We start from the raw sequence: 24322 nt of genomic DNA, 5'->3' as shown, positions 1-24322 counted from the left end.
TAATAGAAACGATTATGCCTGCAACTTCACCCTCTTTCGTCTAGCATTACCGTTCTCCATTCAAACCATCATAAAGTCATCCGTAATACAAAGTTTCTGTAGTAAACAGAACCACCTCTGAAAGTCGAGATTCTTTGTACCTAAGGACCTGAAGATGTATATCATACTGCAACTGCAACTGAAGTAAGATTTTAGAAGTCTAGTTTCCGTAATACTGTGTTTCAGCCAAAAACTACTTTTCCCAGGATGTGTATTACATGTAAGCTGAATTGATTCTAGGGCCCAAAATAGTTCGTTCCATATTCCTCAAAGAAGAAGTTCCATTCCCATTTTATGTCAATCTAAAAAGAACATGTATGAAAGATGGTGAATTTCTTTCCTATTAAGCTTTTTTGCACTACGTTAAACACCACCAGAATGTGTTTTTAGGATCCTCTGAGCCATATTTTTTTCCTATTATAAGGTGAACAAACTGCTGATCATATGAACAAACATGTAAGATACTCAAAGTTCCTGGATGTGTTTCAATAACTTTTTGTACAATTTACATTTTGAAACACCTGCCGATTTGTCTGCACCCACCTCATAAACCCGCGGAAACTTTTCTTCTGCTGGACTTAGGCTCTGTTTCGGGACTGGTGTACTTATTTCTAAGTTCATAATTTCTCGTCAATCTCTTTTAAGTCTGGTTTGTTCATTTTGCTACTCCCATCGTTATGATAAATGATCTGAAGTGGAACTATCTTTCCAGACGTATGCCTGGCCAGTCACGTTGGATTGACAGCTCAACAAGCTGTCAGCTGCAGCAGTCTTAACTGGTACCGTGAAACTCACCAGGCTTGCGGAAATCCATGATGGCCTGCTTTAACCACTGTGTTCCAGTGCACATGTACTCTTCTGTCTATTGCGGCAGGTTGAGATGCTTTAGTGGTAGCTGCGGAGCTAGGGCAAGGTGGCTGGAAGGAGAAACTGTGCAAATCTGGTGCAACTGCTCCGGACTAGTGTCCTGCCTCTGACAACGTCAGTGCTATTTCTGCAGACACACTGGAACTTCGCAGGCAGTAGGCGGGCCTCCCAGGCCCTAAACTGTGACGTCTGCTCTTGAATGTGTTGACGGAACGTTCCTCCCCTTTATAAAATTCGATCCATTAAGTCTTAGGTTGCTGATAAATGTACTGCTCTTTACACTTTACACACTCATTGTCCTTCTGCTAGCTCAGTCGAGTTCACAATGTTCGATGACGTACTCGAATTACTGATACTCCAGCTGTGATCCACCCAGTCAGTGTAATATATATATATATATATATATATATATATATATATATGCACCCACGTTGTCCGAACTTTTACGGGCATCGGTAGATTGACTGTTGAGAGTAATGAGTATAGTGGGCAGTGGCACTACAAATGTAGTGTGTAGACAGTAAGTTGGGAATATGAGTCTCACTGAGAGCGTGCCAGAGGTAAGTCCCTGCAGAACAGAGGTGTCCTCGGTGGCTCAGACGGATAGAGCGTCTGCCATGTAAGCGGAAGATTCAAGGTTTGAGTCCCGGTCAGGGACACATTTTCAACTGTCCCCTTTGATATTTATCAAAGCTTAAGGTCTGGATTCAATTGTAATTTCAGACAGTATATGGTGGAAGGTAAGTTCCGGAGGGTGGGCGTTTATCTGCCACAGGTGAACGTAGGCTGCACGAGTGAGAAGCAGAATTAGGGTGGTACCTGAAGTTCTAGGTTCCCATCACGATGATTTTGTGGGGGAATCTTCTGCGACACTGTTGAATGCGTTGAGGCATCTGGCCTGCAGAAGTCCGCCTCTTCTGCGCTGCTTTGAATTACTCTAGTGAACCGAATAAGGTGGGATCCAAAATGTCTGTCGTGAAATCAGATTCTTGGCTGGGGATATTACCAAAGGTGGGTAAAGCAAGTACAGTAGTGGATATGTTACATTCAGAATTGTAGCTCCAGGAAAAGTTGCAGAAAGCCGAAAAATTGGCCTTGAAATATCACACATTCCCGTAGTTAGAAACTTATGCACCATTAAATGTACCACTGGATCATATACTGATTACATCCAGTGGAAATGAGCGTTTGGCGTCATTGGCCGGGAGGCCCCTCGCGGGGCAGGTCCGGCCGCCATATCGCAGGTCTTATTACATTCGGCGCCACATTGGGCGACCTGCACGCCGGATGGGGATGAAATGATGATGAACACAACACAACACCCAGTCCCTGAGCGGAGAAAATCTCCGACCCAGCCGGGAATCGAACCCGGGCCCAGAGGACGGCAATCCGTCACGCTGACCACTCAGCTACTGGGGCGGACATTACATCCAGTGGAGACTAGCCTTCTGGCAATAAGGTTGTGTTGCGACGATGCCCTGTGGGCATCCGTCTGCTCCTGTTCCCCCTAAATCAATTCAACATACTTCACACTTCCCTGTGGGACTTTGGACCATCCAGGTGCGCATTATACAAAAATATTCACAGTTGGTTACTTCATATCCCACTGTTCCTCGACTAGGACTGCCACAAACTAAGCCAATACGGAATTATTTTCAACAGACTTTCCCTCCACTTAATTCAGCTCCCCACAAACTTTGTGCAGAATTCTCTTTCCCTGCATTTTCTGCCTTCAGAAATGAAACGACTGTTGTCACAGCTGTGACCACAGTCATACAACCAGTAAACACTCACTGATAAAAATACTTACTGATACAGTTTAAGACAAACTGGACTATCCAGCCGTATACATACAGTGGCATAACCATCATCAAACCACACTTGACTCTCCACCCGTAGCGATATGATGGCGTAACTCTCCCACGTTTCGAGACTTCTATATCGTTTCGCACAATAGGCATACAAAAATACAGAAACAAACATATTCTCGAGCAAAATGCATACTAAAATATAGAAACAAAACCCATCATAAACAAATGTACTTTAATAACTCAAAAAACCCTTCATCATCTGTACAATCACCTCTTCACATACTCTCATTACCGAGATTGTAACATGTAATAAACAAAAATAAACCTAGTAACTCCGAAATTCTTTTACACCATCACTTCTGCGGCCTAAGCTTAAGGCATGTTGCCGCAGCTTATGTGAGTGTGGTCTGCTCTACCTTCCTCTTACTATTTCCACGCCACAGTTTCGAGGGTCACGAATTTAATTTACGGTGGAAAAGATGTATAAATTTGATATGTACCGCCACTGTATGCGCCAACAACTGTAGCTGAACATTATTCTGTGAACTTACCGCAACTACCCGAGTGGGAAGACGTGCCGGTCCCCTGCACGAATCCACCCGGGCGATTACTGCCGAGATCCGGTGTGCCGATCAGCCTGTGGATGGTTTTCAAATTGGTTTTCCATCTGCCTCGGCGAATGCGGGCTGGTTCCCCTTATTCCGCCTCAGTTACACTGTGTCGGTGATTGCTACGCAAATACTGTCACCACGTAGGCGTACACCATAGTTACTCTAACACTCAAAAATTTGGGGCTACACTCGGCTGGTAGGAGACATTCCTGGGTAAGGGGGGGGGGGGGGGGGGTGTTCCACTGGGGGCCGAACTGCACTATAACTATGGGTTTCGCGGTAGTGAAGTGGATGGACTGCTGTGGCCTGTTGTGGGGTTCTGAACCACTCAGGGCTACTGCGGGACGACGCCTCTCTGTCGTTTCTAGGTCCCTAATCCAATGCACAACACACACACCTGACACAGACATTGGCACCGACTGACGAATTTCTTCATTTTATCCTTTGGTGAGTACTGATTTGTTAAAACCGCCCACTGTCCTGCAAGGCACTCGGGTAGCTTCGCTTTCTTCTGTCTCATTTCTCCCTTGACATTTGAGGGCCTTTTTATTGGTCTTCTGTACCTGCTTCCACACTTCTCGTAACCTCCTCTCAAACTTTCGCCTTCACTCTTCATTCTTTCGTTAAAGTGGTTTGAAATTTCAAACGATGATGGCGAATTGTGACCGGGCGCCACTTCATACGATGATAGGCCTGTACTTCCATATATTTTGGAATTATAAATGGCGACAACATACAGGAAAATATTCTCCCATCTCTTGTGATGTCTGTTTATGTAGTGCCTTAGAATTTTTACTGATGTCCGATTCACCCACTCTTTTTCTCCGCTAATCTGGGATGTAATGCACATGTCCTTAACTTATGAATACATAACAAGTGACAGCTGTTTTATTACGCTCCCTAAAATTGGTGCCCTATCTGTAAATATCGTTTCTGGCACACCAAACTTATGTAACCAGCTATTCACCGTTACCTGCACCATTGTTTCGGATTGCAGATTAAGGATAGCTATGATCTCAATATTCACGAAGAATGGTCTGTTATATGGGGCAGACAAATCAAAACGTAACAGGTAGGAAAAAGTAAGTAAACTGTTCATTATTTGAAAAGTATCGCCATAGCTGTTAATACATCTATCCCACTGTGATACACGATGGTCAATGCCAATATGGAAAAATGTCTGTGGTTGTCTATGGAACCATGATTGTACGCAGGCTTGCACCTCTTTATCTAAAGCTAATTGATGGCCACGAATGTCTCTCTTAAGGGCTTCAAAAAATATGGAAACTGCATGGGGAGGTGTTGGGGTTGTATGGAGCATGTGTGAGGGCTTCTCAGTAAAACTCTTTCGGCATACTTGGAACAACATTGGCCACATGTTGGCCCACAAAAATTTTTCCATAAAGGCTCTGACCGTCTTGTTTCCAACTGGAATAATTGTATTAACAGTTATGGCCATCACTTTCGAAATAGTGGACTATTTACTCATTTTCTTCCATCTGTTGATTATCATTTCACTATCCCCTGTATTTTGAGTATATAGCTCACCTGTAGTTCTGAGAAGGGACCTAAGATATAAATACTACGGTTCTCAAAGGGACCTAGGTTATAGACGTCACTCAATTCAAAAGTCTTTCTGTCTTCCAACAGGCTTTGCAGTGGAGCATGCTGAAGGCTTAATTAAGGCCGTTGTGTGCATGATACACAGTTTTTCCCTTTTTGTCCAAATTTTGTATACATATACACACAATTCTGTAGTTCTACAAACACCATAGCCTAGAATACATGTAATCATGCAGCTGTTTTGACACATCCTACGACAACGTGACGGGAACTACAACATGTGGACTGAGTTTTATTGTCTTGCGTAATACGCCATTGTACACAATGAACTGTAGCTGCAGTGTGAATTGTTTACAGACCACAGCAGCTGCCTGTACTGTTTGCCACTCCACAAGGGAGTGACTTCCTGTAATACACTGACTTTCCAACTAAGTTCATCTGCATTATCATGACTTACCAGATTTATGGATCACTTCAATACGAAATTCGCAAGAGTTAAGTATCTACCACATTAATCTACTAGTTGGTTAGTTTAACCTACATAACTATTTCACATTCCTGTGACCCATTATTACCCTAAACGTCCTACCACGTAGATAACAATGGAAGTATGTCATGCCATTAATAAGGTTCAACTTCATCTCCTTGGTAGAATAGTCCCTCTTAATCTTATTTAATTGACACGACAAATAGGCGACCTGGTGTTCCCTTCCCGCTGCGTCTTCACTATTTGGAAAGACCAATACCAGACTTGATATGAATAATTCCTCCAGTTTTTCAAATACACCTTCACATTCTGATGTCCGCTGGAACATTATGCACCTTTTCCATAGAAGAAAACTTTGGAATAAATTTCGTATGATTATTGGCTAACTCTAAAACTGACTAATTTTTTCCATTGCACAGTGTTAGAAAACTTTATACAGCATTAGCAAGTCTTGGATCCGTTTGCATCCCGTTGTAACAAATAACATTTCACAAATAATTCACCTAGTGTAGTGTGGCACTTTTCTGTTCCGAGTGGCCGGTGTGCTGCACGCAGCCTCAGAATTGTCATGGATGTTCATCCGTATATTTTGTATAGCAATTATATCGTCCTAAAAAAACTACAAATTGTCTAGGCTTCAGTCCTCTCAACACTAACAACCGTTGAAATGTAGCTGGTGCATTGTTTAATTCAAACAGTATACAAAAATATTGGCAATATCCTCGAAGAACTGTAAAGACAGTTTTCGACCGGGGTGGCAAAAGTCTACGGATAGTTATATGCACATATACAGATGGCGATTACACAAGGTATAAAAGGACAGTGCATTGGGGGGCTGTCATTTGTCCTCAGCTGGTTCACGAGAAAGAAGTTTTCTATTTCACTACAGCCGCACGACGTGAGTTAACAGACTGACCGCGGAATGGTAGTTGCCGCTGGACACATGGGTCATTCGATTTCGAAAACCGTTAGGGGACTGAATAATTAGAGATCCACAATGTCAAAAGTGAGCAGGGAATACGAAATATGAGGTGTAACCTCTCACCACTGACAAAACAGTCTTTCTTTATTTTATTTACTTGGCCTTCCGAGTGGCAACTCGATTTAGTCATCAATAACACACAGTTACAATGAACATAGAATTGAATAAAAGAATACAGAAATACGTACTTACAAATAGAGAAAACTCAAAACCTCACAGCCCCGTCTACTATATTTTTTCAACAATTAGGTTGAAAGGTAGTTAAAATTGTGTTGAGTTACAGTTCGCACCATTCACGAAATATATTGAGAAAAAAAAGGGGGAACTTAATCACTTTATAAATGCGAATGAATGTCTTTGGTAAATAAAAGAGAAATAGCTGATTGAGGGAGGAGGTATCCCATACTCAGCAATATCTTCAGGAAGTCCAATAGTTCTCTGTGAAATTTGGGACACATAAAGAAAATGTGCTTGACATCAACTTCCGACTCAGGATCACAGTCACAAGCGGCAAAGCCTCAACATCCATCCGATGTAGATGTTGAGGAAAAGAGGCCTGACTGAAGCGAAGTCGCATGATTCTAGAAATCGTGGATTGGTCCAGATGTGTCCTCACGAACCACGGCTGTGAGTGAATACGTGGTTGGAGCACGGCGTAATAACCACCTTTCGTTTGTATTCTGTGTAAGGTGATTTCAGCTCCAGGACAGTGCCTAAAGATGTTGCTTGCTCCGCTAGTGCGTCAGCTTCCTCAATATTTAGGGTACCTGTATAGGAAGACACTCATAGAAAATGGATTGTGCGTCCCATCCGTGTGCTGCGAACGTATTCCGGGAAAACATCCAAAATGTAGCGGTTAACTGTTTTGTTCCATCTCCGGTGTCGACACTTTGAGAGTCAGACCAATTATTATCTTGGGGAAAGACTTGGAAGAGACAAACGTAAGAGCTTCTGGAGGTGCCACCGTCTCCGCGGTGAATATTGAAGCCGCTGGGGGCAGTTTTAAGGTTTTTCGGATCTGAATCTGAGGGCAGAGCAATGCACATCCAGTATACTCTTCCTTCGGAATTTGGCTCCATCAGTGTATACAAAGATCTGCAATCCACTATTGACATTAGTGCTTTGCAAACAGTTAGTATTAAAATAATATACTGGAATATGACAGCTGAGCGTATTAAGATCGTAGTCAAAACGAGGCAAATGCCATGAACATCGTATAGAACATAAAAGAAGTGACCATTATCAAAGATGGTATGAACGGCCGGAGATTTATTGATACCGTAGGAGGAATCCTATACTCGGTAAATGCAGTGTTTACTTCAGTAGACAGAACTGTCCATGAAGGCCATGCCTTGACTACAGAATTTATCGGATAAAATTTGGCGTCTAATGGTCATGGGCATCTCCCCTGTTTCCTCTAAAACAGCGTTGCTGGGCGTCTATCGCGTGGGTCCAAGGTAGGAACGAAAGGCTCTGTATTGAAGAGTATGTAGTTTGGTGTGATGAATCTTTGGCGCTCTGTGGTACAGTTGACACCCATAGTCTAGCAGAAATCGAATAATTCCCAGGTACATGGTGAGTAAACTACTCGGATGCGCTCCGTACCACACAGGGTAAGAATTACATTTAAGCCTTCTTCACACTTGGTAAAAATGAATCGGATGTGAGACGCCCAGTTTAACCGAGAGTCAGAAATCATCCCATTAAATCTAACTTGCGGTTTTATGTGGAAAGTGTACTTCCCACACGTAGTGTGACCATCAATACGAGCGGATCTCGCCTTGTAAAAGGGGACGATTTCTCAGCCGAAATCAAATGGTTCAAATGGCTCTGAGCACTATGGGACTTAACATCTGAGGTCATCAGTCCCCTAGAACGTAGAACTACTTAAAGCTAACTAACCTAAGGACATCACACATATCCACGCTCGAGGCAGGATTCGTACCTGCGACCGCAGCGGTCGCGCGGTTCCAGACTGAAGCGCCTAGAACCGCACGGCCACTGCCGCCGGCCTCTGCGATATCTCCAGCCCATTAATAAATAGCCACTCATCAATGTATGCAATGGTTGTGAGTGATGTGGTTTTGGCCTGAGCGGACGAAGCGAAAGTGGAATAAACACAGACATCGTCGGCATACTGCACAAGTAGGCTTAAAAATGCACCAAAGGCAAGTCAAGGGAGACAAGATAAGGTCCGATCATGTTTGCTTTGTAACGGAAGTAGATGGTTCTTTCAGCGGCCAAGCTATTGATGACGTAAATCATCCGTGGAGGAATTCCGAACCCTGCCAGTTTGTCCAAGGGAATTGGTATATGAACGTTATCATACGCTCGCTTAACGTCCAGAAAGACAGCGACCACATTTTATTTCATTTGAATGGCCGACATACTATCCATAGCAAGCAAATACAGATTTTCCATACTAACTTTGTCCTTCCTGAAGACATTGACTCCGAGGCATCAAATCACGTTTTTCAAGCGACCGTTTCAACATCTTTTTAGCCATTTGGTCCCGCGTTTTGCCAACACAAAAAGCGACAAAGTAATCGGTTGATAATTAGAGGACACATTTGGATCGTTGCCAGTTTTCAGAATTGGAAGCTTTACTTGTGCCTTCCCTGTTGCAAAGAGGTCGTTGTGCATCCAGTACCGATCAAAATTGCATAACAGCAAATCATTCACTTCTGTGGTCAGATTCATAAGCATAGAATAATAAAAAAACCAATACCAGGGCAGCTGTCACTCGATGATTTAATAGCTTCGTTGAGTTCTTCTGTGGAGAAAGGACGAAGGAGAACATGGTGCCGGTCTACCTCAACAGGAGACGGATGATTCAAGAATGGGGCCATGGGAGGACCAAGTGTATCTATAAATTCCTCTAGCCAGGCATGAGGGGGGGAAGACAGTCGGTTGGTTCTGAAAGCCATTGTTTTATGCCAGATGCTTGCTATACTGGTTTTATTATTGTGGGAAAAACAAAATTTATATCCAACTTTTTTTTAGGAATTTGTTAGCTCACGCATTCGCTTTATGAACAGCCAAGGTGTTATCCAAATTGGGATTTTGACGATAGGTTATCAAAGAATGTCTGCGTTTCGCAACTTCGAGATCATCCGGGATTCCAACAAGGAGGGTAACGGTGTATCATAGCGGTGAAGCGTTTTTATTAGGAATGCTGACATCCGTCACAGTATTCATAGCGATGATTAAAGCTTGATACTCATCTTCATGCGATAAGTCACGTCTCAGATTTACGAGCGCTTGCCGAACTGTCCCTTGATATAAGTTCCATTTGGCTTCTTTGATTTTCCATGTAATATTTGTGTAATATATTTGCGTAGTATCAACGTCAATATTGATATCGAACTCTATTAGGAGATGATTGGATCCCACTGAAACTGTTTTAAGGCGATAATTAGGTAATTAAGTAAAACAGGGAGTGCAAAGCATTACATCGACCGACGAGGGTCTCTGGAAAGGTGAAGATACAATTTTAGAAATGCCATCATTGAGTATCAGTGGGTTATTATCTTCGACAGCATTCATCAGTGTCCTGCCATTCGTGTCAGTCGTGTCTCCTCCCCATGCTACATGATGGGAATCCATGTCTCTAGCTAGAATAAAGGGAGGACGAGGCTGGCTTAATAAGTGTCTCCATTCATCTTCAACGATACTATGATGGGTAGCGTTACACAAAGAGGCAACTTTTTTGTGGGCAGTTTGTTTCTGCACAGCAACTGATTCGATGTTGGCGTTGTCGATGTATAGCGGGTGTGGGTGATGCGGCAGCGAAGTTTTTACAAGTACAGCAACGCCTCCCCACCCAACGAGCCGGTCTTCCTGAACTATGAAATAATTTTAAAAGCGAACAACCTGCTGAAACTTCAACTAAATTTCCCACAACAGAATTATATCTGGCTGACCAATGAAGAGTTCTCGTTTCAAGATTTCCCTATTAGAGTTAACTGATCTCGCGTTCCACTATAATACCTTTACAGCAGTTATAATTTAGGCAAAGAGAGACAAACGTACCGGTGACAAGTTACCGGATATCGGAATCATTCATAAGATTGCGTTGTCTCGCATTTTGCAGGACAGTATCAATAACATTCATTATCTTATCGATGAGTTCAGCATGAACTGGGGGCTGTCGTTGGTTCAATACTTGTGGAGTTGCTAATCAGTTTGTTTACTTCTGCCTGCGCCGGGAAAGTCGGTAAGCGATGGTAGTCTACCGGGGCACATTCACACATTGCGTTCCGTCCCCACTTCCGCGTTGTTGACTGTGCATGCTTGTGTTGGGCAGCGGCGGGAAGAATTGGAAGATTTGAAAGCCCGGAGCGTTGAAGTTTGTTGCAGCAGCAGTGATAGGCGCCGGAAAGAAATGATGTTGACTCCCGGTGACAGATGCATAGGGTGGCATACGAATAAGAGACAGAGCATCCCTGAAGTCAATATTGTTGACAGCAGCTAATTCTTGAGCTCGTCGCCATATACGGTATTCAGGACAGGACCGATCCGTGGCTGTGTGTAGTCCCCCGTAGGGAACGCAAATAGTGTTAGGAGAGGCCCAGGATTCGACATAATGAGGCTAACTACATTTTACGCATCTCATCTGGGGTCAACATTATTTACTGAGGTGCAAATAACGAAGGAAATTTAAGCACTGACTGATAGTTGGCTCATAAAGATCTACAGGACATCTTGTGCGATGGACAGAAACAGTTTCCGACGATGTTTGAGGGTCTAAGGCTGAGAAGCATATGTGTAAGTTGACATATGGTCTTCACCAAATCTCTTAGCAAACCCCAGAACGCCTATAACAGTTAAGGGAGATTCTACAGCTTCCAAAATCTCCGTTTCTTCAACGTTTATGTCTACTTGCCTTATTAGTTCCAGTTTGTGAACAACTAAAGAAGAAATATAAGCTTCTATGTTTCTAGACCTCAATACCGCACTGCCAATTAAGAAATTAGCTTTGTCTGGAGTGCTCCACCTTAACTTTGATTTTTCCTGCCGAAGGGAATTTTACCATAGCATTTTTCATTTCCGGAAAGCAGAGATGCAGGAGTTTCCCGAGAGCCACAGGGTGCTAACGGTCTAAATTTTTACCCAAACTTTTCGTACAAACAACTTTCGTCCCACTATCTGTGCGTCTGTAAAAGTTGAGAAACCGTTGCGTAGGTGCAAACCCCACAGGAGGAGCGTTGAGTGTATGGTTGTATGGATTGAGACCGGAAGCAATTGTTGCAGGTGGATCAGTTGCATTTGAGACATCATTTGCAGATTGGACTTGACTGGCGTCCGGTACAAAGGTTTTGTAATTCCTTAAATCCACACTAAACTCACTTTCTCGCTGGTTCCTTGTGACGGAGAAGCCTGAGGATTCCTGTTCCGACAGCTCCGTCTGCTCAACTGCCGGATGTATCGCAGAGGCGCCTCGAGCAATCGCTAATGGGTGGCTGATTCCTGCCACCGTGTTGTCCAGTGTAGGTTCTGAAGAGGCTGGATGCAGCCACTGGGAAGTCGGTTGCTGTTGATGTTGTCCCGCGGGAGTGACGAAATCACCTCCCCCTTCTCCACATACCCCACCATACACGGCGGGGCTTGTAGCCACAGAAAGTAAAGTCGTGTTAAGGTACGTTACAGATAACGGTACCGAACGTAAAGCTGAAATCCACACACATACTAGAAGGTAATGACAAGCATCACAAAGAACATCGATGATGGAGCATGTCTGAACACTTTCGTGTCTGCGAGCGAACTGTTACGTAGAGTTATCTGTGCTAACATACAGGCACCACTACGTGAAATAAGCGCAGAAATCAATCTGGGACGTACGACGAACGTATTCATTCGGAAGGTATCGCAAAATTTAGTATTAATGAGCTGTGGCAGCAGACGACAATTGCAAGTGCTTTTGCTAACAGCATGAAATCGCCTGCAGCGTCTTTTCTGGGATCGTGAATGTGTCGGATGGACCCTAGACGACTGGAAAATCGTGGCCCTCTCAGATGAGTCCTCATTTTAGTTGCTAAGTGCTAATTGTAGCCGGCCGAAGTGGCAGTGCGGTTAAAGGCGCTGCAGTCTGGAACCGCAAGACCGCTACGGTCGCAGGTTCGAATCCTGCCTCGGGCATGGGTGTTTGTGATGTCCTTAGGTTAGTTAGGTTTAACTAGTTCTAAGTTCTAGGGGACTAATGACCTCAGCAGTTGAGTCCCATAGTGATCAGAGCCATTTGAACCATTTTTTGCTAATTGTAAGGTTCGTGTGTGTCGCAGAATCAATGAAACCATGGACTCAAGTTGTCAACGAGGTACTGTGCAACATGGTGGTGGCTCCATAGTGGTGTGTGCTGTGTTTACATGGAATCGACTACGTCCTCTGATCCAACCGAATCCATCATAACTGGAAATGGCTATGGTCGGCTACTTGGAGAGCATTTTCCGCCATTCGTAATAACGGCGGTATTTGTATGAATGCCAATTCACCATGACATCGGGCCACAATTGTTCACGAGTGGTTTGAAGAACATTCTGGACAGTTCGAGCGCAGGATTTGACCACCCAGATCGCCCAACATCAATCCCATCAAACATTCGTGGGACGTAGTCGGGAGGTCAGTTCGCGCTCAAAATCCAACACTTTCGCAATTATGGACTGTTGCAGATGCAGTGTGACTCAATAATTCTGCGGAGAACTTCCAACAACTTGTTGATTCCATGCCAGATCGAGTTGCTGCAGTACGCATAATGAAGTTCGATACGATGTTAGGACGTGTCCCATCACTTGTTATCTCAGTGTGAGCCACTCCTCTGTTTCTACTTGTATCTGGTGACAACCACTCCGCAAGTCAACAGTGGCAGTTTCCTAAACTGACCAAATTTGTCCAATGTTTCTGTTGTATTTTGGAATGAATATGTGTCCCTATTTCAGTGATTACTGAGATACCTGCAGTCGCAGCAACATTCATGTGACTTTGTTCCATCTGTGCTTTTCTTCCTTACGATCATCTCCACTGCGCGCCAAGGGTTGGTACTTTTTCCATAAACACAGTAGTGCAATTGGTGATTAATAAACTCCTCCATCAACGTTTGAAGATGATGAGGTGCATGAAATGGGTTATGGTACACAGTTGGGATTCTATATTGTGTCACGGGGGTCAATGGTATATGCCACTGGCGTTACACTGGCGGCTTGCTTAAGGCTAAAATTAAAATTAATCCTTCCCGGACACATTCATCCAAAACATCCAAATTGATGGTGAATACTTCCTTAGACCATCCAACGCCTTTCGTCCCAGAATTATCTGTACACGTGTTTCCAACCTGTGGGTTCGCAAAGTCTTGCTAGGCGGAGCCGTAACAGCAGGATTATCTGCTATGATAGAAATGCCGTACGGAAGTGACATGTTTTCGTGAAAGCGCATTCTAAAGCCGCTAAAGTTCGCATGTGCCACTTATTTGTAGTAATAAATATTAATTCCATTTAAACCTGTTGAACACTTCAAATACGGAAAGACTTGCAGCTGTGAGAAGTGTCACGATGTCTCTCGAACTCTTCCAGTAACTGCGGAACGGAATTAGGGTTTCACGGATCGCTAAGTCTTATACAGTCTGTATTCACGAGTAAATCACTGTGAGATTCGTGGGTGGGAACGGCGGTGCGGGCAAAAAACGTGTGCAGTACTGACGACTTAGTTTTCGTGTCGATTATCTGCTGCGGTAAAAGTATCAAATGGAACTATAACAATTCGTTACAGCGTATTTAAAAGATGCTTGATTGAAATGACATACAAATGGCTGCAGTAAGTCACACACACAGCTGACGTGTGAGACTTCGCAACGTGGATACTAGAATGCATTTAAGTAATAACCGTGCTCGAGTCAAACAATAGATCACTAGGATTGGCAGCAGTGAAAGAAGGTACAAAGCAAAGCACTTTCTCAGTTGAATATATAGACTGTAAATGAGTCAGCGATCGTGTTATGGCACTTTACTTACAAAGGGCCGTCTTGATCACACAAATTTTACAATTCACAATTACCGTTTCGGCTACTGCCATCTTCAAATCTCTTACAAATAGAAGAATAGGGGTTTAAGCAACTATGTTCAATTAACTGAAGCAAAATCTGGAACAGGAGTATTGATACATAATAAAAATTGATACATGAGAAAAATAAAAATAATATTTACATGATTAACAGCCATGAATATCAGCCAAATATACTATAAAATACTCTGATGTAGATATCAACGTCAAACTCTATATATGTAAGTACATATTAAGTGCTGGTGATGGTGTGTATGCGTCTAGTACTTACACAAATAACCGAAGCCAACAGAGGGAATCATAGCTATGGAACAAAAGTAACTAGTATCGCAAAGTTAATAGTTAAAATGCAGTATGCGTAGTCGTTAGCTGAAATTAAATCGTATGGCAAACTGAGCGTTGACACTAAAACATGAATGACGTACAATATGTGAGATTAGATCCCTACTTAAAATCCACATAAAACGTGTAAAGAGTAATCATGGGAAGCTCCTGGCCTGTCAAAGTCAATAACAGACAGTTGTGTAAAAGCCAGAATAATAAGTTTAAAAAAAACATCACACTGATAATTCGAAATATTTCAGAGTGACAAAATTAATAAACATAAACGTAAGTGCAAGGTAATTAACAAAACAGTGACGTAATTAAAATCTCGAAGGATACACTAGGTCCAGAAGGCAAAAAGTACGTTGCAGTGTCATACAATTGGGCTTTTCCAACAGAATCGCACAAGTTTTCAGAAAAACCGAAGTAACAACTCGACTTCGAACGAAAAGTATAGTCGGTTCTACGCCACGCAACAAATTTGGCGACAACAGTAATAAATATGTAGCACCTGGGGTCTACGAGATCAACTGCCAAAACTGTGACAAGTTTTGTATCGGTCAGTCGGCAAGGAATTTCAAGACGCGTTTTAGAGAACATAAATATAGCCAAAACATGGGCACTTTCGGTATACATTTTGATAAATATAAGCATGTGGCAGGAAACTTAGAAGGTAATATGGAAGTGTTGGATAAGGCACCAAAAAAACAATATACTGAACTTACTCGAAGAAATGTAAATTTTCTTGCATAGGAAACGGCAATCGGAATTATTGCTGAACGAGTTTAACTGGAGTGCTTATTCTGATGTATTCAGGAACCTACCAGTTCGAGCAGCGTCGAGCGCCTCAGCAGCTACGCGTGCGATCATGTGCGGCAGCCACCAGTGTAGAGGAGATTGGGCCTCTTCCGCAAGCTCCGCCACAGGGATACAAGAACTTCATAAAGAGAAACCACGAGACGGCACCTCAGATTCCAATCTGGACCCGTTATCGACTATCGTGGTTTTATTGATAGCTCAAAAATGGCTCTGAGCTCTATGGGACTTAACTTCTAAGGTCATCAGTCCCCTAGAACTTAGAACTACTTAAACCTAACAAACCTACGGACATCACACACATCCATGCCAGAGGCAGGATTCGAATCTGCGACCGTATTTATTAATAGTTATTGTTTTGTTATTTACCTTTCATTTACGGTTATATTTAATTGTTTTGTCATGCTGAAAGATTTCGAATTATTAATGTGATGTTACTTTTAAACATTTTATTCTGGATTTTACACAGTTGACTGTTATTTACTTTGCCAGGTCTGGAACTACCCAATATTGTTCTTTACACGTTTTAAGTATCGATTTAATCCCACATAATGTATGTCACTTCATGTTTTAGCGTCAGACGCTCTTTTTGCCATATGAAGTAATTGCAACTAATGACTGGGTATACTCAATTTTAACGATTAAATTTACGATACTGGTTACTCTTGTACGCTGTCTATAGCGCTCCCTGCTGGCTTCATTTATTTGTATAAATACTGGACACATCTACAACATCACCTACATATATAGATTTTGACGTTGATATCTACATCAGAATATTTTATGGCATGTATTGGTGGTATGCATGGCTGTTAATCGTGTAAATATTTTTTTTTTCCATTTTTGTTATGCATCAGTACGCCTGTTACCGATTTTGCTTGACCTGATTGGACTTAGACGGTTAAACCACTGTTTTTCTGTCTAAAACACATGTGCTCACCTAAGATAGTAATTGACACGCTGTGCGTGTTGCCATTCTACTTCCGTAGCTCTGTGGCTTGCTCCCACACAGTGCTTAATACTAGGCTCATTTCTCATTTCCTTCATGTTGTCAATCGTGGTTGCCGTGATGTGAATCATTGTTATTTTGACAGCGCTTTATAAAAAATTTGCAGAATGTCTTCTAAAAACCTAGTACAATAATTTATAATAAAATATATCAAATATTCTCACAATTAATTGAAAATAAATATTACATCTTTCCAATCTGGATGACAGTTAAAGCAAGTCAGCCCAGTGTATATCTGAATATTAGAGGTTCGGTAAACTACAGGTTAAGTCACTGACTATTGCCACCAGAATAATCCCGAAAATATGATAGGATCTGAAACGTTTGCGGTACAAAAGTTGCTTGGACACTTATTTTCTGATAGCGGCTATCGAGACGAATCCAATGATGTGTAACAGTAAGGTCTTTGAAGGTCAACGAAGGTCACGAAGGTAGCATGAACGTCCATTTACAGAAGGTGTTCGAAGTGATGACCATTGGTATCAATGCAGTGCTCCAATCTTCTTATCATGGATTAAGTGGTATTCCTTATCACTTCGGCACTTATCGAAGCACATGCTCCGACAATTCTCTCCTGTGTATCTTCAGGTACAGATGGAACGTCTTTATAATCAATGTCTTTTAAGAATCCCCACATGAAAAATCCAGAGGCGTCAAGTCTGGCGAGCGAACAGCCCATGACACATCTCCTTCGTGTCCAATCCAAAGATTTGAGAATTGTCTCTGCAACTCATTTGTAGCGATCAGCGAAAAATGCACCGGACACCCATCGTGTTCCTAAAGGTATTTCTTTCAATAACAGACCTAATGTTTCTTGCAGGAATGTGGTGTACTCTCTAGCATTAATATTTCCTTCAACGAAATAGGAGCCTATAATTCTTTCCTCCAGAATCCCGCACCATACATCCACCGACCACGGTTTTTGGTGTGCAACTTGCCGCAGCCAACGTGGATTTCCAGTTGCCCAATGATGCATGTTATGCCAATTAACATTTCCATGCGTCGTGGATGTAGCCTCGTCAGTAAATAAAATCAAATTAATAAATGTGTCATCCCTCTGAATCTGAAGTTGAACCCTACAGCAGAATTCAATGCGATGCATACAATCCGTAACAGTTAATTCTTTGTAGAGACTGATATGGTAAGGATGATATTTATGGCGATGCAGTACACGAACAACACTACTCTGGCTCCTGACAGATTCCCTTGCGATTTGACGCGAACTAACACAAGGATCTCAAACCACAATGGCAAGAGTACCAATTTCCGTTTTCTCGTTAATAAGTTTCCTCTGCCGGATTTGTTTCCCATGAGTTAAAGGTCCACTTGTTCTCAATTTACCATATACATATTTAAATGTACAACTTGTAGGGTGAGTACGATGAGGATATCTTTCAGCGTTTAAGTCTCTAGCTCTCACTGAATTTCGTTGGCATTCTCCGTAAATGAGAAGCATATGGACTTGTTCTTCGAAGGAATACATCATTCACATTCACTTGATTGGCCGATACTAGTCTTACCGTTCCTATTAGTGTTGTATTGAGAGACCGCCGAATGGTGTTTACATGTCAATGGTACATTAGATGGATAAGTCGTATTCGGCGAATATTTACTATATGCACGATATACGAGAGAGAATTGTCAGAGCATGTGCTTCGATAAGTGTCGAAGTGATAAGGAATACATAAGGAGTACCACTCAATCCATGATAAGAAGATTTCAGCACTTTATTGATACCAATGCTCATCACTTCGAACGCCTTCTGTAAATGGACGTTCATGCCACCTATCTGACCTTCGTTGACCTTCAAGGACCTTACTGTTACACATCACTGAATTCGTCTCGATAGCCGCTATCAGAAAATAAGTACTAAACTATAGCATCCTATTTAAAAAGAAAAAGTTGGCCTTCATATCCCCGACGCGACCCCACCTACCAACAAAAAACCGACGTCACATTATGGCCCACGTTGTCCCATGCAACATTTGTCCCAAAAACGTTTCAGCTACTATCATAATTTCGGAGTTATTCTAGGTGGCAATAGTTAGTGACTCACCCTGTATAAACATATCCCTGAGAAAAACGAAATTTATTTTTTCTTAGAATTATGTTATATCTTGTTCAACATTTGTTATGAATGATTAGCACATAGACTGTTTTATATTGAATAAACCGTGTTAACGATGAATAAATGCAAAACCTGAAAACAGTTTTCGGAAAGCGATCGATAACTAAATGAACAACATCCAGCAAGTAAAACTGAGAAATTCGAAAAAGAATCTACATCTTTACACACTGGCTGTACAGTGAGACCTCGTTTGAAGAGCATAATTCACTTTTGAGTCTTACCTGCAAAGTGAAACATCCAAGGCAGGGCGAAAAGTAATGCCTCCGAATCTTTTATTCTTTTCTCAGTATCGGTTGAGGTATTAGATTTAATGCATATTACTTGCTCTAGTTTGCCCCTTCGCTGACGGAAGTTGCAACATCATGTCGCTAGAGGGCTCCGAACTTGAGCGTGCAACATGACCGTGTGTAACGTAACTATTACTGTCCTTGGGAAGTAGTGTCTTGTAATAGAGTTTTTAACCGCGAGAAACGTTCATTCACACATGGAGCACCCTCTCTTTCAACACGACAATGCCAGACCACACATTAGCTCTACGATATCTCGAGCTGGCTGACACCTTGGTTTCACTGTCATCGATCCTATTTCATACAGTCGCGATATGGCCCCACCCGATTTCCATCTGTTTCCAGAACTTAAAGAACACATTCGAGGACTTCACTTTGATAGTGATTAAGCGGTGAGAGCAGAGGTAAGGTTGTGGCTTGTCAACAAATTCATTGTACAGTGATGGTTTCAATAAACTGGCCTTTTATGAATGAAAACGTTTACAAAACTGGTGTAACATTCTACAATACTTATTAGTTATTTCATGAACTGGTTTCCGGCTGTTACGCCATCATTAGGTAGAAAGATAAGTATTTGGTGCAATGAAATTTTGTAGGATAAAAGATTTTAAACTAGTGCTTCTACAGAGTATCTCCATTTGCAGGGACGAAAAGTGCTAATGTTAGATTTAGCAAAAAAAGAGAGGAATTATATCCATGTAAATATGATGGCTGTTTAACAAAGAAAAAATTCATGAAACAATGCACTGCAAACTGGTCTCCTTTTGGGAGAAATGTATTAATCACCATGGTGACTGTGTTGAGAAATAAATATGTAGACATGAATAACAAAGTTTTGTACTGTTAATAAAGTTTGCTTTATTCGAAAAACATTAAGAGTTCTTACATGAAAAATGCGGATGCATTACTTTTCAGCACGCCTTCGTATTTTTTTCTAGGAATTCGCTTAAAAATAGGATCACACTTTCCATCCAGAAAAAATGCTAAAACAGTTTATAAAATAGTAGCGTAATGTAGAATACGGCCTACGATTCAAAATGAGTGCGAAACACGGAACACGGCTAGTTTAATGAAACATCTCTCAACCTATTGGTTAATGGGCAACTTCACTGAATCCTTGTTGGTAGTCAACGACAGATTTAAAATGGACTTCAGCGCTTTATCAGCAGAGCTGCAATTTGATGATATGGCTGGATTGGGTCAAGATCAATTGACCGTACGCGAGAGGGAGCTTCTTACATTGCTGCTGCAGATGAGGCGAGTACACTGTTTGCTTGAGAATTGTATTTACGAGCTACGACCAGGAGCTCCTTATTTTCAGTTACCTCTGTGGATACTAATTTATTTTCTCAATTTTCCCCTAGTTTTTGTGCTTACCAGGCACAGTCAGCAACCTATTAACTGCGTAGAATACAGTTTTGCTGTCTTTGGTAGGGATAATTACTATGATTACTGTGTTCAGATGCGAGCTGAGTTGGTGAATCTTTGAGCACAATTCCTGACAATGTTGGCTTCGGTCACACGGTTTGAGGCTGTTGCCAATGGCCATCACTGTATGGGGCCAGACGTGAGGATCCAGGGGACGTCCAGCAGTCCTACGTAACCCCCCCCCCCCTGGTCCACTGCTGTGGCTCTCCCCCCCCCCCCCCCCTCGGTCCACTGCCGTGGCTCTCCCCGCCCCCACCCCGTCTACTGCCTGCACTGAAGTTGACCCCTCAGCCGTGGTCGATTGGGAGGTCACTCCAAAGGTAGGGTGACGGCGGGACCGATCGGAGGGCCACCTCGGTTTGTCTGAAGAACAGGCTTCGGGAGCTATTTTTGTGTGACTAATACGATATTGCGGAGCCTGTGTTATTCTGATTACGATGCAAAGTTCCTTTGGACGTGCATGTATGTCCAAAGGAACTTTGCATCGTAATCAGAATAACACAGGCATCGCAATATCGTATTTCTCTGCCGATACCGGGCAAGCGACTTTCAAGTACAAGGTCCGACCTGTACGGAAATATACATAATTAATGTACGAGTGCAGGTCGTAGACGCATGATTGATAGCATATGGAAGTTTGGGTCTGGCTGTAAGCTGTGCACGGATAGCCAAATGGTAAGACGACCACTCGCCAAAAGCCGGAAATCCAAGGTCGAGCCCTGGTCCGGCACGAATTTTTATTGTAGCCATTCCATTCTACAGCTGATGGTTGTCCTTATACGCTATTTGGAAAACATTTAAAGCTTCTGACGAAGTCCCTGACCCAGATGAATCACTCAATCTGTTCCAGAGGAAGACTCTCGGCTAGCATAGTCTGGGCGTGTACACAGAGTGATTTAATGATAGTAAGAACTTCACAGGTACAGGCATTATGGGGCCTTTAGAGATATGGTTGCTAGCGAGCGAAGGAATCCATTGTGTACTCTGCGTGCGTACCGGGGGGGAGTCATTCCAGATGGGGAAAGGGTGCTTCCGGATGCCAGGAAGAGCACAGGGTCAGCCGACTGCAGGTAGTGGCTGATGTCAGAACCAGAGATTTGTGTCACTTTGGATCAGATGATATTCGCTTTGGTTTCGGGTGGCTAGCTGAAGTAGTAAAGACAGCCAGCGTTGCTTGTAAGATGAAGGCGGAGTTTGCCGTCTGTAGAATCGTCGATAGTACCGGTCCATGTACAAAGAGCCAAGTGGAGGGTCTGAATCAGAGGCTTAGATGGTTCTACAACTGTGTAGGTTGCATATTCCTTGACTTGCGCCGTAAGGTGGTGCGTTTCCGAATTCTGCTTGCTGGATCAGGCTTCCACTGCACAGAAGGAGCGATTACACGAGTATCAGAGCTTGTGGAGGGCACTGCGTAGTTTCTTAGGTTAGATGGTCTTTGGGAAACAACAGAAAAAGCGTCAGTCTAAAAGGGTGCAGGGAAAACACTAGAAAGTAGACCTAGAAACAGTCGACACTGCAGTTGTAAGTTATCGTGTGTTGGAAAAGAACAAGAGCTCCTAGCACTAACAGAAAGCACTGAACCTCAAATCGTTATAGGTATAGAAAGCTAGATAAAGCTGCAGATAAGTTCAGCCCACATTTTTATAAAGGACATAACTGTGTTCAGAAAGAATAGATTAAATACTGTTGTTGGTGGAGTGTTTATCGCTGTCAGATGTAGTTTATCTTGTAGTGAAATCGAAGTAGAAAGTTCCTGTGAGCTAGTGTGTGCAGAGGTTGTACCTGACCATTGGAATAAATTAATAATTGGACTCAGATGATTGAGTAGCTGAACTATTCAAAGAAAAATTGAGTTTCATTTCAAACAGGTCCCCACTCATACAATTATTGTTGGTGGTGACATTAATCTTCCCTCGATATTTTGGCGAAAATACTTGTTTAAAGCCGGAGGCAGACGTAAAATGTCTTCTGAGATCGTTCTGAATGCGGTCTCAGAAAATTATTCTGAACAGTTAGTTTACGTTCCCACTCGAAGTGTGAATGCTTGTGAAAATATGCTTCACTTCTTAGCAATGAATAATCCTGAGCAAATAGGAAACATCATGATGGATACAGGGATTACTGTCTACAAGGTCGTTGTAATGAGACTGAATACCATACCATCTAAACCTCACCAAAAATACACGTCATGTACATTTATCTAAAAAAGCACATATAAACCTCTTGAGGCCTTCCTAAGAGACAGTCTCCACTCCTTACACTATGAGTATGGAAGAAGAGACCAGATGTGGTTTAAATTCGAAGAAATAGTATCGACAGCTATTGAGGGACATATACAATCGCTCGTTGAAAGATCCGTACCAAAAGACTGATAAGTTGCAGAAGTTACACCAATACCCAAGAAAGCAGACAGGAATAATCCGCTGAATTACGGACCCATATCACTAACGTCGATTCGCAGTAGTATTCTGGAACATATAGTGTGTTCGAACATTATGAGTTACCTCGAAGAAAACAATTTGTTCACAAACAGTCAGCACTGAATCAGAATTAATCAGTGCTACTGACAGGTGACGTCAGATTGATTCTATATTTTTAGATGTCCGTACAGCTTTAGACAACATACATTACAAGCGACTTCTAATCAAATTGCGAACCTATGGACTTTCGCCTCAGTTGTGCAACTGGATGCGTGGATTCTTATCAGAAATGTCAAAGTTCTTAGCAATTGACTGAAACTGATCGAGTAAAATAGAATTAATATCTGGCGTTCGGCAAGAAAGTGTTATGGGCCATATGCTGTTCCTACTGAACATAAACGATTTCGGAGACAATCTGAATAGCGTTCTTAGGTAGTTAGCAAATGATGCTGTCACTTTCCGTCCTGTAAGATTGTGAGATGATAAAAAGAAATTAAAAAACGATTTAAGCAAGATATCTGTATGGTACGAAAACGGACAAACGACTGTAAATCATGAAATGTGGGAAGTCATCCAGTGAGAACCAAAGATGTCCGCTAAATTTCGGTTACATGATAAATCACACAGATCTAAAGGTTAAAATTGCAGCTAAAAAAATGGCTCTGAGCACTATGGGACTTAACATCTGTGGCCATCAGTCCCCTAGAACTTAGAACTACTTAAACCTAACTAACCTAAGGACATCACACACATCCATACCCGAGGCAGGATTCGAACCTGCGACCGTAGCAGTCGCGCGGTAATTGCAGCTAAGTTCCTAGGGATTTCTATTACGAATAACTTGAGAGATCATATTCATAATGTTGAGCAGAAGAAGAAGGAAGAGATTAATGTTTAACTTCCCGTCGACGTCGGGGTCATTAGAGATGGAGCAGAATCTCGGATTAGGATAGGATAGACAAGGAAAGCGGCCATGCGCTTTCGAACGAACCATCCCGGCGTTTGCCTTAGGGAAATCACGGAAAACGTAAACCTCGATGGCCGGACGCTGGTTTGGACCGTCGCACAGTGGAGTATTTTTACTGAAATCTTAGGCAAGATAATGTTTCAAAGTTTTAATTGTTTAAATCACTCACATTCATTTTGAAGCTAATTATAACAACAAATAACCCTAAATTACTTCATTTCCAACCTCATAGAGGCTCTTGGGATGACTCGGTGTGCATTTGTTAGTATGTGTGGCCGCCTCCCTTTGTCTGCGCCGCTACAATCCACAATTACTGGTCTTCTAGCGCCATAATTTCAACCTAGGCGTATGAGATACCGTTAATTTACTGTGCAGCTTTAGGTGTCTATACAACGACACGAATATATCAATCAGAGCAGCACAATGCCACGTCATGTTCATAAATATTTTATAAGTTGTTGATTCGGCATAATTTCTCGGAGCAAATTTCAAAAATTTCCCTACCATTAATAATATTATCTATCAGGGTAT

The sequence above is a fragment of the Schistocerca serialis genome, chromosome 3, assembly GCF_023864345.2.
Source record: "Schistocerca serialis cubense isolate TAMUIC-IGC-003099 chromosome 3, iqSchSeri2.2, whole genome shotgun sequence".
In the NCBI taxonomy this organism is placed as follows: domain Eukaryota; kingdom Metazoa; phylum Arthropoda; class Insecta; order Orthoptera; family Acrididae; genus Schistocerca; species Schistocerca serialis.
The sequence above is the reverse complement of the archived record's forward strand: the minus strand, read 5'-3'. Positions refer to the sequence as shown.